Raw genomic sequence first — 17,231 nt, forward strand, 5'->3', positions numbered from 1 at the left:
ATTGTTTTGGAAGTACTATTTATTAGCATGACAAAACTCAGATCCCGGAGAGATTTGCTGGGTTTGGGGTTTTATTTTGCATCCTCAAGCCTGGGCCATTTTGGCAAACCCAGGCTAAGTTCCAAGCAGGCCTCCACCCAGATCCTGTTTCCTACGGAAGTCACACAAAACTGGGGGGATGTTGGGACAGTTTCCATATGGTGTCAAGTCAACTCCAAATTGCCTCATTTCAACTGATCTTGGCTTTGAGATTGGAAGGAAGGGTTCGAACATGAAACCGCAAAACTCAACCCCACACAAGCAAAAGCAGAGGTTCTGGCCAGAAGAGACCATTAATCAATGGCAAAGCTCCAAGGTTACAAAAAGCACCACTCTCTGGTATCTTAAATCAGAGCACAGGGGTTAGGTTTCTCATAGCAATAAGGAAAGTGGCCCATTCTCACTCTGCTAAGGGCCATCTGGAATACTTAACAAATAGGCAGTCTTCATCTCTCTCCAAGCCCTTCAAGAGTCAACAACACATCTGCAGAGGACACTGACGATCCAAGTATTATGATCCACTATAGCACTTTACGGACATTAAGCCTCACAACCATCTTGTATGGTATTACTTTAAAAAAACCCACACACATACAGGGAAGCTGAGGTACAGGGAGGTTAAGTGACTTGTCCAAGGGCACAGGAATTCCATGGCAGAGCCAGGAATATAGCCCAGGACTCAGTCCCATGCGTAAACTACGAGAACTTCCTCCTTCTCAATCATGACACCAGGCCTGGACGAAAGCTCAGTGAAGCCAGTGGGACTCGCTCATAGGCTTTAAGACTAGAAGGGACCATCAAGATCATCTAGTTTGACCTCGTGCACCTTGCAAGACACTGAACCTCACCCACCCACTCCTGTAATAGACCCCTCACCTCTGACTGAGTTGGTGAAGTCCTCAAGTCATGGTTTAAAGATTCCAAGTTCCAGAGAATCCCCCATTTACACTAGTTTAAACCGGCAAGTGACCCACGCACTATGCTGCAGAGGAAGGTGAAACCCTCTCAGGGTCTCAGCCAATCTTATCCAGAGGAAAATGTCTTCCTAACCCTAAATATACTGATCAGTTAGACCCCAAGCATGTGGGCGAGACCCACCAACCAGACACCAGGGAAAGAATTCTCTGTAGTAACTTGGAGCCCTCCCCATCTAGGTTTTGGATCAGGCTTAAAGTTCTTAACATCCAACTGTTTGTTGGCCTCAGTGAAATGAGTTCGATGGGTCTCAGTACAACTCCAAGTGGCAGATATCCAAACCACACACGCCTTTGCCACATTTGGTACTAATTGGCCCTCACCAGCACTTTCAGCAGAAAAACCAAGGGGTGAATGGTCATTAGAGACCATCTGAGCCCCAGGAATGCCCCTTCTAGGTCTAGGCTGAGGCACATTAGCCCCATGAAGTGGCTTGCACACTACTAAGTCTATGCTGTGGCGCCCTCATGATAAGTGCCTCCTGGACAGCAAACAGTGAGATCACCCCTGGCTTTGAAACAAACTGCCCTTGTGTGCTACGGCGTGAGAGCATGGGCACAATAATACACACTACTGAACGGCTCTGGGGCATCCGATTACCGCAGTGCAGCATGGGATGGCATGACATCATTCACAGTACACCTCAGGTAACATCGGCACCCCCCGCCCCACCCCACATGCAGTAAGAACAGACGTGCCTTCCCTTGCGTCGCCCTGGCTTACTTGTTTCCAGGCGTTCTCTGGCTCCTGGTTCCGACAAAGCGCCTGCTGGCCATTTCGAGAGATCAGGGGCCCCTCGTGAGACTGGGAAAAGCAGAGTAATGGGGACGGGCTGAGTGTGTCCCAGCCATCACAGCGCTTCTCCCACTCCGGGGTGACAGAAGGTTCAGCTGCAAGTACAGCGGATATCCCCAGTGTTAAGGGCAGCGGAGAGCAGAGAGCTGGTGTGAACGCGCACAGCTGTTGCCCTCTGTGCTGTCACCTGCTTTTCCCTCAGGCCTTCCCCATCTGACTCACACGCGCCTTGTCCCAGCGTCCCCCTCCCCCCGGGAACTCAGCAAAACCCAGGACCCAAGTCTAAAATGCAGGGCGCACACTGCCTAGCTGAAGCGAATGAAGGAAACTGCTGTTTCCCACAGGAAACCTGGCCTGACACAGCCCTCCAGTTGGCTTTGACTTTTCAGTTGTTAACCCCAGACTTCACCAGGAAGATTAAACAAACACCCTTACAGGTAGACACCCCATATGCCTAGAAGTTCTGCTTCTCTTTCTCACAAGGTGTTTAAAACTTCAGGAGGGAATTTAATCTGCTATGTTGCAATTTTTTTAAAGACACTTAGGGCTGGATTCTGGACCCCTGTTCCAGCTACCGGTTTCTGGGGGATCCTTAAGTGGTCCAGAGTCAGTGTCATGGCTGTATACGCCCCCCCACACACACACACAAAATGGAAGCCACATCTACACGGGTGGTGGGGCAAGCTAGCTACCTAAGTACAGTCCCATCTGAAAACCTAGGTATGTACTCAGTATAGCTGGCCCATTCTGCTGCTCATGCCTCCATGGCCAGGAAGATCAGAAATCCTGCAGGTATGTCTACCTGCACTGAGAATCTCCAATGTAGATACCCACAGAGCCAGGAAGACGGGGTGTGGCTGCAGCCCCTCCATGCTACAGCTAGTCCCAGCTGCTGGAAAGGGCCTGTGGGACTCCAGGCAGCCCCGAGTAGGCTGAAGCAGCCTAAAGGCTGGAGACCCAACCTACTCCCTCCCCAGCTCAAGAATCCAAAGGTAGTAAAGGTGACAAAAAGCCAACTCAGCCCCTCCTTGAGCTGTGCCAAGTCCAGTTCAGAATCTGGGTCTTCACAAAGAGTTCTTCTCTGTTCCCAAACTCCCCAGGCTGTGTTCCTCCACCTATGTTCTTCCCTGGGTCCCAGACCACATCCCCAGGGGTTCATCATGCTCACACACTTCCCTATCAATGCTCTCCTTTCACCATGTTCTCTATTTCACACCAGCATGGGGTCTGCCCAACTCTGGGGCGGGTGGGTGGGGGTGGTCTCCTTAATGTTCTTCCTTCCAGGAATAGAGAGATGTTGGGCAGATCTCTTCATTGCCAGGAGGTCTTGGAGTGCTAGGGATAACTCAGAATTCCCCAAATGCAGGACCATGGCCCCTGCCATGTCAGGACTAGCATCTCTGTCTACTCCGATGCCTATGGAGGGCACTTCTGGCTAACACAATGATCTGCTGTGGCAGATCTGCTGCCACAGACTCCAGCCAGGTCAGCAGTGAATGGAAGCACACTTTCCCTACTGTGCTGTCAGTTAAAGCTGGACACAAATGAAAGAGGCAGAAAAACAAACTCCAAACAATAAGCAGATGGTGCTTGTCCCATGAGGACGCTAGGCTGATGAGCTAACTTGTACCATCTCTACTGCCAAGGAATGTGGTTGTATTTCCTGGCCAGATGGCTCATTAGGCTGCATGGACTCCTCTCGCCAGCAAGCCCTCTTCGGAAAGGAGTTCAATGCCTTTTCATTTGAGATCTTCCTCTCTCTGGCCAGCTCAGCTCTACGTTTGGTGCATAATCAAAAGCAGGAGAGGCTCATGGAGAACAGTCCCGAGATCCAATCTCACGTTGGCCCATACAAGCAGTATGGGGGAGGTTTCACCTGAGTCCTGGCCTCCAGCACCCCTAACTGTCCCAGCCCTAGCCCCCCTTCAAGGATCTGCTACCCCACCTCAGTCCTTACCCACACTACTGCCATGTAGCTCTAGTTCTAGGTCTCCCAAGAGCATGTGTTTATAGAAAAATTCTACAGCTCTTCACTGGTATGAAGCCAGTAGCGTTCTAGACTGTTAATGGCACTCTATAGCGAGGACTCTGAAAACATCTTTAAGGTCAGGCTTGACAAAGCCCTGGCTGGGATGATTTAGTTGGGGATTGGTCCCGTTTTGAGCAGGGGGGTTGGACTAGATGACCTCATGAGGTCCCTTCCAACCCTGATATTCTATGATATGGGGTCAGATCCTTGCCCCTGTTAAATCTGCTTTGCCCTGCTCTGGTAGCACAAAGCAATCTCTTAACCTCGGTGGCCCCCTGAGGATTCCTCTGGCACAGAGAAATCAGCTGTGGCCTACAGCTGGGCCAACTAGCTTCCTTCCCCCATCCCCTACGGTCCACCCACACGTGCAAGGCGTATGGCTGAAGAAGCAGGGGAAATGGGCATGGAACTCTTGAGATCCAGAACAACCAGGCCCAGGAGATCTCTCTACATTGTCACTTAGTACTGGCCCAGAAACCTGAAGATTGACGAGCCATAGAAGTGGCTTACAGCGACCTTCGAGCACCCCTGCCATCAAGTTGTGACCAGGCCCAAATATCAGTTTCTGCCGGTATCTGGCTCATAGGCTTTAATGGAGTATAGGGCCCTCTCAATATGGTTTTGAGGCACCCCACAGAATTTCACAGTAACTCTAGATCCTCAGTTAGAGGGCTCTACAATTTCTTCATAGAGTGAGTCACATTTTAAATGAGCGATTGTCGCATGTACAGCTCCCCTCCCATTCGCCATCACGCAGCCCCCTCTTCACAAGCACGTGGCATTGCTCTGGCAGCATCAGCAACTGATTAAATGGAAAAGGTAACGTAAGGGAAGAATTTGATGCTCTCATATGCTTTTATGCCTCTGGATAGCATTTACGGGTTGAGATTCCAACAAAGCTTGCTTGCCAGCATCCTGACCCAATGTTTCTGGGCTTGTTACTCAAATGATGAAGTGACATACAATATCTTGATTTCAGGATCCTGCCCAAGCAGATTTCCCAAGGTCCTGGGGAAATGGAGTGATTCCCCAGCAGCCTCCTTTTCAAGAGATTGCCCTCTTTTCGTAGGCCCTCTCATTAGAGTCACAAATTTTTATGGCCATTATGACTACCTACTCTGACCTCCTGCTTGACAGAGGCCAGAGAAATTTACCAAGTCATTCCAGCACTGTGCCTACTAACTTGCATGTGAGTGTCTTTTAGAAACATACCCAGTCTTATCTGAAGTGAAGACTCTACCACATCTCTAGGGAATGAGGCACTTAGGAATTAAATACAGCTGCCTTTAGGGAATCAGGTTCCAGTAGGACCCCAAATGACCCCTCTGCTGGCTTCTAACTGCCCCAGAGCACTCTCCTGTCCCACTATCTACTTTCATACGGCTTCCTTTCATTGGGGAAACCAGGAGAAGGCACTTCATGAGTATGAGGGTCCCCAAAGAGTCTGAGTTGCCTGTTGCCCACAGATGGATGATCAGAGTCTGGGTTGAAATCAGGAAAAGCACCTCCTAATATAGAAACTCAGGGGAACATTTTAGCTCTGCAAAACCAGTCTGGAAATCACATGAGAACAGGCTCACTCATGAGATGTCTGGCACGCCCTTGCTTCCAAGAAAGGCCGGAAATAATATCTGAGGACCATCAGTGTGCTTTCGGAGAGGAGGAGGCTGTATAGAGCATAGCTTCTTGGGGACCTGGATGGCTGGGGACTTTCCTTGTGGTATTTCAGCTCTTTCTGCTCCAGCTAGAACCCAAAAACCAAAAATGGACTCTGCTCTTTGATCTTCAGAAGATCTTACACCTGACATGAGCAAGGCTCTCTTGTTATCTGAGCTTGGCCCAAACCAAACCCATCATGAGCTTGGCTAGCTTTGCCCTCCTTTCCTCCCCATGTTTCCACAAGCACCTGGGCTTGCCTGGGAAGAGGAAGTTCTGAAATACTGTGAGAAAGTTTGAGATTAATGTACTGTGCAATCCTTTCTAACTACCTAGGCCGGTTTTTGTCAAGGTGACTTTCCATTGTCCGGGCCCTTTGTAGCAGAGAAAAATCCAATGTATCACCTCAGTGGGAGTTTGAGGAGCTGAGCCCTGACACGTCCCAGGACCACAGCATTATGGGGACATTCAGTAACCTGATAGATGAAGATTCAGAACACGTCAAGGGGTTTGCTCTGCTTGGTAGCAGGATATAGCTCCTCATCTGCATTGCCAGGCAGCATCGGGAAAACTACCTTCTTATTATGTGGCACTGACTGGAGCTGGCAGAGGATGGAGGTGCTGTGGATCCAAATAGCCTTACAGAAAGAACACTGTACCGGGCAGAAGAGACTTCCTAAGCTACTCAAACTCAAAGCTAAGTATGAATCTACGGACTTGCTGCTTCCTTGACACATTTCTACAAGTAACTCTTGTGCTTTGTAATGAGATTTCCTAAATTTCTTTGCTATAAACCCCCCGCCCATGAGGGTGCACATATTTCGGAATCATAAATTAATAGAAAAGTGCCACCGACTATTGCTCATAGTCTCATGCTGTGTGTGGTGCAGAATTTGCAATTTTAGCCTATAATATGTTTAAAGCTGTACTTAAAGTACTAATGACATATACCAAGGCCTCCCGAGCCATCCCTAGACTGATTTATAGACAGCATAAAAGGGAAACCTGATGGCACTTTCTGAAGGTTAGAGAAAAAGACTTCACTTAAGTTTTGTAATGCTGAGATAACTCGGGCTTTAAGGCCGAAAGAGACCACTGGGATCACTGACTCTGACCTCCAATTAACCTATCTCCCTGAACACAGAACAAGGAAAGAAGCAACTCTCTGTTGACCTGGCAGTTAACAGTTTACCACAGTACGCACCCACACCCCTAGTCCAACACCACCAGATTCCCAAGAAAAAGCTTGGTTACACTATTGGGTGGAGATGTAAACAGCTCACATTACAATCCCCTCTAGGTAATACTGCATTGACGCACATGAGCAAATATGCACCCCCTATGGAAAACCCTTGGCAAGCTGAATTAGTTCTGGCATTCTGAGCGTGGCTGAATATTTGAATACTTATCTTCTCACCAGTCTCCCTTGTTGGCCTGACCCTTTGCATTCGCATTCAAGAAGTTGGATGAGACCCCACTTGGCCATGATGGAGAAACAAGGAAGGATTACAAACGTAACAGAAAAATATTTCCCCTAACAGTTACATTTTCCAGGTGCTTGCCGTACTGACTCATATCTCTCAAGTTCCACAGAGAGAAACATCTTCAGTATTTTAGGACTTCCTGGGAGAATTTATCTTTATGCATCTCTCTTCTAAGACGAGAGTTCCTGTGTTCTTGCCTCATTTCAGGGTGGGTGACAACATCCTGTCTGCCTACAATCTCTCTGTGGTGAGACTCGGCTGTAGCATTCTTCAAGTGCAGAGCTTGTATGGCTGGGTAGCATTGGCCGTCCACTGCTACACAGCCATTACCTCCCATGCCAAAGCCAGCTGCATTTAAGAGGCAGGTGAAAAGATTCTCATGTCTTTAGTGCCCATTTCTGCTCTCAGATACACTGGGGCAACTCCTATTACTTTAGCAGGACTTGCCCATCTAAGGTGGAATTGGACCGATAGTGAAGTGTTTGGCACCCATGAGGATGAATGATGATTATATATAAAGAACTAAAATCTACATGCAGTTCGTTATCCTTGATGCAAGCTTTGAAAAATCAGAGAGAAGATTAGTGCAGAATCGTGTAGTTCTTATGTAGGATATTGGCTTGTCAGCCCAGGAGTCCAAAGCTCTCTGCATATCCCCGGAAGAGCAAGCCAGAATGGGCAGCAAATTCATTGCAAATTGCAGACAGCCAAACAGAAATTGAGCACACCTCCTTTTGGAGGGATATCAAACAGCGGCAAATGGCACAAGCATTACACCTCCTTGCTATGTTTAAAACACAGACAACCATCACCATGCCCAATTATACACACCCCTAAAACGTTAAAGTAATGTGTTAGCGAGCAGTTAAGTTATCCAGCCAGCAATATCCTACTTCACCATCTTTTTCCCTTCAGTATCTCCCCAGGGCATTTGCACCTCCAACTTAACCTTCACTCTACTCACTTGCATTATTATTGGGTTTTTTATATAGTCAAGAGCATGGGTATATCTTGTAGCCTTGATGTTAGACCCCTACTTCTGTCTGTCTGAGCACCAGAATTAAGGAATGCGCTAACGAAAGTCTCCACTCAAACAGAGTTATCAGGGAATCTTAGTTATAAAAAGGTGGGTGGGTGGTTTAAAAAAAAAAACCCAGTTAATGAGTCCCACCCTCCGAAGATCACAGAAGGCGTTTACTTGTCCTTCATGTGGTGAAGGAATTTCATTTGGACTTTATCTCCTGAGCTCAGTAAAGAGATAGCAATCCTTTGTCAGGTTTCAGAACAGCAGCCGTGTTAGTCTGTATCCGCAAAAAGAAAAGGAGGACATGTGGCACCTTAGAGACTAACAAATGTATTTGAGCATAAGCTTTCGTGGGCTACAGCTCACTTCATCGGATGCATTCTGTGCATCTCAAAGTGGTTTATATAGATTTTCCTTGCCCACAAAGTGAGAAACAGCAGAGAGGTGCCTGCAGCTACCACTGCTTCAGTACATCACCTGCTTTTCCAAAGTCAAACTAGCCCAGGGAATTAGCATGCATCCTAGAGCCACCACATTAATTAAACTATTTGCACCTTGATAAAATCAGTTTTGGGGACCTCGGCGTTCTCCTGTCCCCTGTCTCTCAGTCAGCGACCATAAACCTAAGTCGGCATGCTGATTACCTTCATAGTGGGTATCAAGAGTTTGGGGGTTGAAATTGCTGCATGCTCCCTGAACCAGGTGATTTAGGAAGCATCCTGCTGGGTAGAAGACTCGAGACCAGAGGTGGTCATGTTAGGGCTGTTGCTGCTGCTGAAGGCAGCTGTAAGAACATGTAACACAAGATGCCAACAGCATCTAGCTCAGAGACTGATGGGGCCCTTTCACGTATGGGATGTGAGTTACTGTGCTGTGAACAATGAGCGATGCTCCCTGGGACACTTTCACCTTCGTTCTCCAGCCTAATGGCCTTGTGTCCAAGGCACCTGACTGATTGCTCCTTCTTGGCTAGCCTTGGGCAAGTCACCTCGGACCAGAGTCTCCATTGCCCTGTACCAGGTGGGGTCACTTGGACCAACTTTGCATTGGTCTATCTCATTACCAGTCTGATTTTACACTGAGGTAAGGGACGCCACAAGGTGCAAGGCAATGGAAAATCTGAGCCACAGGGTCACTGTGCCTCAGTTCCCCATACCCAAATGGCAATCATAGTGCTTTTCTCCCAACCTTTGTCTGTCTGTTTTGCCTAGTTAGACCACAGAGTCCTTGGTGCAGGGACTGTCTTTCACTATGGTTCCTGTGGTCCTTAGGATGACCACATTTAAAAACAAAATCACTTGTTGCTCAGTTTACACTAGGTGCAAAGTCTTCTTTAAAACCACAGTAGTTAGCCAAAATGTTCTACAAACACAACCTGTTTTCCTAGCCAGGACATGGGCTAAGCAGAGGGGAGTGCCGTGGTTCTGGATCCCACAAGCAGCATAACCTTCTTCCGCCAGGGGTAGAGGTTAGAAACATTAAGTCTCTGCCAGGCTAGTTCGGAGTCCTGCTGTGCTAGGTTTCTGCAGACACACAAACTAAAATCTACACACTCTCGGTCTTACCTTCTGCAAGGAGGAAGCACTACCAGGCTCCTGCATTATTACCAATTACACGGTTGCCTCATTACGAGGCACCAGTTAAACAAAAGCTTGAAGAGCTTTCACTAGGTTCTACCTTCAAATAAACTTAAGATTTATCTTTGCAGCATGTTTTAGACCATCACAGATCTTACCTCCCCTATGTCCCCTCCTCACACCCCCAAGTTGTCCTGCGTGCGAGCCATTGAATTCCATGCATTTGGCTCTTTCAGACACAGAAATGCACGACGACAGCCCCAACTCCCTTTGTAGAGCCCTCTGAACACTACGTGTCAGAGAAACAGAGAACATCAAAGGGGCTAATTATCTTTAATACAGTGCACACTAACACACAAAACAACTTAAAAACAAAACCCTTTTAGGCAGGTGTGTGCGATTCTGATAGTTTTGGTTTTAAATTCCGGGTTCTTCTTTTCCTTGAGCTGCCCAGCCGAGAGCTGATGGGAGGGGATGATTGAGTTTGTTAATATCACCCATAATGAAGCAGCTTTATGGAAAAAAACAGGGAATTGGGGAAAATAGGACAGAACAGGTTTAAAGCAGGTAATTTTCATAATTGAATGCAGGCATTTTAGGGAGTGTTTGGCATCTTCCCTATTGAGAGACAAGTGAAAAGACCTGACATCACTGCTCTCGCCCCCACGGCACGTCAATGGGCAGCAGCATAACTGGCCTCCGCATCTAACCTGAAAGACAATACGTAAAAAAAAAGAGACAAATTCATGAATAATGGAAAGAGGCTGGAAAGGAACCAAGCAGCATGGTCCAGCAGACAGGCCACTCACCTGCAAGCCTGGAGACCTGGGCTCTGCTTCAAGTTCTTATTGACCTTCAGTGTCATTTTGGGCAAGTCACCTGACTTTGCTCTGTGCCTCAGTTTCCCCAGCTTTAGAATGGGAAGAATGACACCCTGTTTTTCCAAGTGCTTGGAGATCGATGGATTAAAGACACCAGATAAAAACTAGGTACGGCAGAAACCGTCACAGTGGACTGGCCTGTTAATAGGATTCTTTGAAAATCCAATGTGAGGCCTGAAAGCAAACAAAAATAGATACACAAAAGGAATTGTGGAACTAACAGAGCATTTGCCTCTATCTTAGTATTCTCTCTGCCTGTGCATTGTATTCCTGTCCGCTACCCTTCATGTGATCTATTTACATGATAAGCTCTTTGGGACAAGGACAGTCTATTACCTAGCACAACAGGGCCCTGTTCTTGGATGGTGCCTAGGCACTACCCTCATAAAGAAGATGGGCCTAGAAGTCCTCAAAAGCCACTACTGGGCCATTGACCCATATGTTCTGTTAGCCAAAGCTGAAGCCAGGCTTTCCTTCTATAAGCAGAACTCCTAGCCTCTGAGCCGGATGCTTACAAAACATGAGACAAAGGCAGTTTAACTGGCATGCTTGAGAAAGTGAGCATGCGGCTCGTACACGGGGCACATCCACCAGAGCAATGTCTGCACCGAAACATGAGTGTGGTAGGGTCCCCAATCGACCACAGTGCCCCTGGCAGTTGACAGCTCCCTGCCAGAGCACCCCTGTGTACTGCGAGCTGGGCTTCCCCTCAGTTGAGAGAGCATCAATTTCTAGAGTGAGATTGTTCCCCAGGCTTTTCCCAGTTCGTTCCACTGCAGAGCTGGTTTCCTCTCTCAGGCCACGGGTGCTCATTCAGAAACATGGCTGGATGCACAAGGGTTCCTGCCAAGGGGACAGAATGGCTTCTCCGTCCTTCCCCCTGGGGTAGCACCTGTGCCAGTCACACTAGGTTCCAGGTAATAACCTGCCACATTGCAACAGGGATCTGCTAAGCCGTTTATTTAGATTTTCTGCTGAAACTTTCTTCCCTCCACCTCCTCTCCCACCAGCCCTGCCTGGGAGCAACTCAGGCTTCTTATCGCTAGGTGCATCCATATACAAAGGGTCCCACGCCCCGGGCCCATACATCCAGCGTGGAGGAGACTCAAACTTAAGAGCCAGGAGGACTCCCACACATCAACCTGGTAGTCAGGTGCACCCAGAGTGGCAGACCTAGAAGGGTGGGTGGAGCAGAGAAAGCTCTCAAAGCATGGAGCAGCTCAGACGCCTTGGAGGTTGCTGCTGGCCCAGGTTCAGCAAGAGCCAGCGGCTGAGAGAGCTTCCCACGCGGCCAGCCTTTCTTTCATTGTGTTTCTTTCTGTAAGTGGGTGTAATGCCAGGTGTGACTTTCCTTTTGGGAACGCTGCCCCTGCAATCAGCATAAGTGTGACCTATTCAGTCACCCGCACTCAACAGGTGCCTGGCAGGTTTAAGCAAAGGAGACCCCTGGAGCTTTACCGAACAATCCACACACTCTTATCTGGCCAGAGTTATTGTCTCAGGCCGTGGAAAAAAAAAGGGAAAGGAAGAATTTATTTGCACAGAGACTAGAGGGGTGTATGCTACAGGCCCGCCCAGGCCGCTCTGGACTCAGGGCCGACCCCCTGTTGACGTCAGAGGACGCTGCCTGAACAAGGAGCAGAGGACCCGACCCTGCTGAAAGTTTGCAAAGCAAATGAATTTGTTTCCCTTTATGACTGGGGGTGAGGGCAGGGAACCAGGGTCCGCAGCATCCTAGTGGGCAGCGCCCACAGTCAGACTGGCCCATCTCCCCCTCCCAGCCACGCCAGCCCCCGAGGGCAATGTACAGTGCGCAAGCAGCAGAGTGTGTCCAGGCCCATCCTGTGCCTCGAGGCAGCATCTCCAGCAGAACCGGAACATATAGGACCCCAGCCGGGGGGGCCAGGCAGACACACCGCAGGACGTAGGCAGGGCCTCATCTTTTCCCTCGGTATCCGACTTCATCACGTGGTCCCTGAACGCCCAGCCAGCATTGTACAACAACCGTGCTCTGCACATTACCGGGCCAGATGCTGATGCCTTTACTCACTGCCCGACAGCACATTGCTCCAAGACCAGTTCCAGGCCAGGCGATGGGAACCCCGGCCGTTAGAATCTGGCCCTTTGTGACTAGCAGCATTGACTGAAGTACAATCATGGGCTCAAATCAAGCACTCCCAACACTCGGGATCTGAACCGGCCTCTCGGGAATTCCCATCTCTCCTGGGATGGGCCATCAGCAGACGCTGGCTTGCTCTTTGCTAGTAGACTCAGGTGGGCAAATCCCACATGATCGGTTTCCTGGAACTGCCGGGTGGGAGGGCCTGGCTACCCTGCGAGTGAAGATAGCACAGGTAGGCATACCCATGCCAGCTTCAATCTCGCTAGCACAGATAACAGTGTAGGGATGGCAGCACGGGTTAGCAACTAGGGTACAAACCCACCAGAGAACCTGGGCGTATTCTCTGGTGGCTCGCTGGGCTGTCATGCCTGCTCTTCTATTGTCCACACTAGCTAGATGAATACTAGCACAGGGATGCCTGCCTTCTGGACAACGGTCACACCTTCCCTTGCACTGCGGATGTGCCCTAAACCCTCTGCTTCTTCAGGTACCTATCGGGTTAGGCCACTGCCAGGGCCAGATCTCAGGCTGTGAAGATCTGATCCAAAAGGCAGATTCTATGTGCCTATGGTTTAGAATCAAAATGTCCCCTGTTCGGAGTTCTGGGAGCATGAAAAGGAGTCAAAAGCGACCTCAGAGTTTTGCAGAAATAAACACAGTCGCTCCTGGGAAAAGAGTTTTCCTGAAGGCCACAGCCCCAGGAGCAGTACTGCCCTGGGATCTACGTTCTGGAAAATAGCGAGAGTAATTGAAACGGGAGACGCTGCTCACAGCCTGTTCCCCTCAGCAGTCACAATGGCACCACCATTTTGGTGCCTACACACACTTTAGCCACCATCTGCACCAGACAGAAATACCTGCTCACACACCAGTGGAGAGAACTGGAAGGGACAGGTTTTCTGGGCGGGGGGGTGAGGTGGGGTGGGATGTCCATGCGTTCCTCCACAGAATTTTGAGGGAACCAATAAGCACATGGGTTGTTGCACTCCTTTACATAAGTGCCGGACTAGGCCGGGACATTAAAAAGGGAGGACTACATTAACCCAGGACTGGGAATGATGAAAACTGGGGTTCTAATCTCATCTAGGCCACTCGGTCACTATGTGACCTTGCGCAAGTCACGGAATCGCTTTGTGCCTCCGTTCCCCCATGTGTAAAATGCTCATCAGGAGAAAAGGTTAAACAGTTTCCACCTACGTTGTTTACGCCGCATACTCAAAACTAAATGGCAGGATAAAGTCATCAACGCAGAGGTTCTTCAAAGGGCAAATTTAGCACATGTGACAGCCCCCGCGCAAGCAAAGACATCTGAGTAGGTTGGAAGATGGATGCGTACCCAAGGACATGCTGTACGGGGAGCTATCAGAGGGAACAAGAACAACAGGACATCCCAAGCTTTGCTATAAAGACACATGCAAGTGAGATATGAAGGAATTTGGAATTGATCTTGACCATTGGGAAATCTTGGCAAGCAATCGTAACAAGTGGCGCCATCATCTCCATCAGGGTATCAAAGTCCATGACAGGAGCTGGCTCCTACAGCGTGAGGAGAAAAGAGCCTGTAGGAAGCAAGCAGCTCCCAACCAAGACAGACATTTGCAATAACTGCCAAAGATCATGCAACTCTCGGATTGGACTGTTCAGTTACATAAGACATTGCAAACCATCTACATCGTAGGCTGCAGTTCCCACCATCTCCCGCAGACAAAAGGATGTCAACAAAATGGGGAGACCACCACCTACCTCACAGGGATGTGTCCAGACTCACTTAATGTCTGTGAAGTGCTTTGAGATCCCTGGGTAAAAGGATGCCATAGAAATACTCGTTTATAAATACAGGTTTTTGTCAATGAAAATAGGTTTGTTGCAAACAGCGTGTGTCCGTATTTTGCAGGCCCCTTGGAGAGGTTGGCCTTCAGAGTCTCAGGTATCACAGTGACCTAGCGGATGTGAGGCCAGCCCCCATACTGGGCAACACAGTTTCACCTCGACTATTGTACCACATTGCATAGGCCAAGGTAGCACCTCATCCATCCATCCTGCCCCCTCCCACTGTCTCCCTGGCATAGTCCAGCAAAGTATCTCACAGCCTTGAGCAAGGAAAGATTTCTCATTGGCCAAGCCAGCCAACAGAGCACCTGGCCCTGGGAATGGTTAGAGGCTGCAGGAGGTTCTCTCCCTGAATAAACACTGGCTTCCCCCCGCCTCAATTCACAACCAGAGAGTGCTCCGAGCTTCATTTCCCATGGCACCGACTGGGCTGGTGGCATGGACCCAAATTGCAGTTTGCGTGATGAAAACAAGGCAGTGGGGGAAGTTCAGCACCAAATGAAGCCTGAACACCAAAACAGGAAGCGTCTGAATTAGGGATGGGGAGACTGTTTGTCTCATTCCAAACCCACCCAAACTTTACCGGTTGGAAAGCTTGACTTGCCCTCGGACATGATCCGTGCCTAGGAGAATGAGAAAAAGGAAGAGATTCCAAGGGGAAAAATAAAAAGGTGACATCTACGTGGCATGCACTTGCTCCAGCCTACCTTCCAGAGGGCTCTGCTTATCCCGATAGGAACGAAACCAATAGCGTTCAACAGAAATCACTATAGAAACCGATAGTCTTTAACACACAATGGTCTCTTTTCTGCAGGCTTTTAGAACCATCCTACAAAATGCTGTAGTAGGAATATTATTTGTATTGGCATAGCATCTCAGAGCCCTGGAGCCCTATGGTGCTAGGAGCTGTACAAACACAGAACAAAAGCCAGTTCCCTGCCCCAAAGAGCTTACAATCTGAATGACTGCCTGTGTTCTACAGAACTTTATCCTTAAGATGGTAGCACGGTTCTCCCTTTAGAAGGGTTTCAAAGAACAGCTGTGTGAACCCCGGACACAGCTTGTTCACCCACGGTGTAAAGCAGCCCTCAAAACACTGACATTCTCTTACTCAGGGTCTCAAGCAGATGGCAAGAAGAGCAAGGAGAGGGATAGCTCAGTGGTTTGCGCATTGTCCTGCTAAACCTCGGGTTGGGAGCTCAATCCTTAAGGGGGCCATTTAGGGATTGGGGGGACAAAAACTGGGGATTGGTCCTGCGTTGAGCAGGGGGTTGGACTAGATGACCTCTTGAGGTCCCTTCCAACCCTGATATACTATGACCCATAGCTTGGGTTAAATTACCTGCTGTCTCACCTAACTGCTGGCACCGTGGTTTAGTACCCAAGGATCTCCCTGGGGTGTGGTGGGAAGGAGCGGGAATGCCAGCCAAAAGACACACACCATCAGGCCTAACTTAACCTATTTGTACAGCACCTCACACAATCCAGTTCCGGTCCACTCCTGCGGCTCCTAGGGACTACCGAAATACAAGCAAAAATATAAATAAATAATATGACCTTCAGACACAAACAGGGAAGCAGGGTAGTTGCTATGGAGAGCAATCCCCCCTCCCCCTGGACACACACAGGATTTATAACACAGAGAGTGCTGCGATTGCTGGCAAGCAGACAACTTGGGTGCAAAAGACCCTTGGCAGAGCCACCTGGGCTATTTTTAGAAATTAAACACGCAGACAGTTTCCTGTCTGCCCAGAGAGAACAAACAACCCAGCACACAAACCTAGACACTAGCAAAGCCCAAACTTGAAGGGAAATCACGTAGTGAAGGTCTCAGACTTTGTCACAGTTTCCACCACTTGGCTGTCCTGTCTTTCTCCGAGGAGCACGGCGAGCAATGCCCTTACCAGGCTCCTAAAACCGGGGAGCCTCGCTGGCACAGCACAGTCCAGAGGAGGCCCCATAGAGCACCGTGGATTCTCCTCCCCTCCTGGCTCTTTGCGGGAAGTCGGGGAGAGACTGGAACTTCACCAAACCAGTGCACTGGCCACACATGGAGGGACCACCTCAGTGCCCCAGCCAACGCCGAGCCTGAGCTGGGGACTTGCTCCTAGGAATGGAATGAAGCCTTTCACCCAGGGCATTCGAGCCTGCCATAGACCATCTAACCCGTGCCGAGCCCGGGAAGCCCACGCAGCTCCAGGTAATGGGATTGTAAAATACTGGCAGAGAGCGTACTCACTCGGCTTGCCCTTCTGTAGCAGCGCTCCAGTCCAGCCATCTCCTCTCGCATTCCCTTTCAGTCTAACCCCAGCTCCAGCAGTGCCTTTCCCATCTGGAGACTAAGTGGTAATTAATCAGCAGGAGCCCTCACCAGCCTAGCTGCCTGTGTTACTCTGAATGAAGTAGGATTAATTGACACCACCTGGGAACAGCGACCTGTGCCTTCACCCTGCTAGCCAGCATTGCTGGCTCCAGAGGCTGCCCGGGGACGGGTGTGCTGCCCACCCCCAGCTCGGATTGTTCTTTTTTTGGCCTGGCTTTTATTATGCACTCCCACTGGGTTAAGGAAAGGCTCTGGGTTTCTCTCGCTTCACCGGGACCTGTCCACCATTACCTTTAGTTCGGAGGGTTTTCCAGATCAGGTCTTGACACATTTTATAGAAATGTGCTTTTTCCTTTCCCCGCCTCGGATGCTGCTGGCCCTCCCACGGCTTGATCTTTCTCGTGCGTTTCCAGAAAGGCTTGACCTTCGAAAGCAGATCCCAGCAAGTGATTCTTCAATGCCTGGTGATGTGCTAAAGGAACCAGCATCCGCATGT

General features: G+C 49.3%; 1 long non-coding RNA gene across 1 annotated transcript; it reads right to left on the reverse strand.

Moving 5' to 3' along the window:
* Positions 1–9,987: 9,987 nt before the first annotated feature.
* Positions 9,988–16,715, reverse strand: LOC141999473 (uncharacterized). Its single transcript, XR_012642019.1, has 3 exons — positions 16,652–16,715; positions 10,389–10,634; positions 9,988–10,289 (listed from the first exon to the last, which is right to left on the reverse strand). It is a non-coding gene; the product is annotated as an uncharacterized LOC141999473 (long non-coding RNA).
* Positions 16,716–17,231: the final 516 nt, after the last annotated feature.

This window comes from Natator depressus, chromosome 15 (genome assembly GCF_965152275.1).
Source record: "Natator depressus isolate rNatDep1 chromosome 15, rNatDep2.hap1, whole genome shotgun sequence".
Lineage (NCBI taxonomy): Eukaryota > Metazoa > Chordata > Testudines > Cheloniidae > Natator > Natator depressus.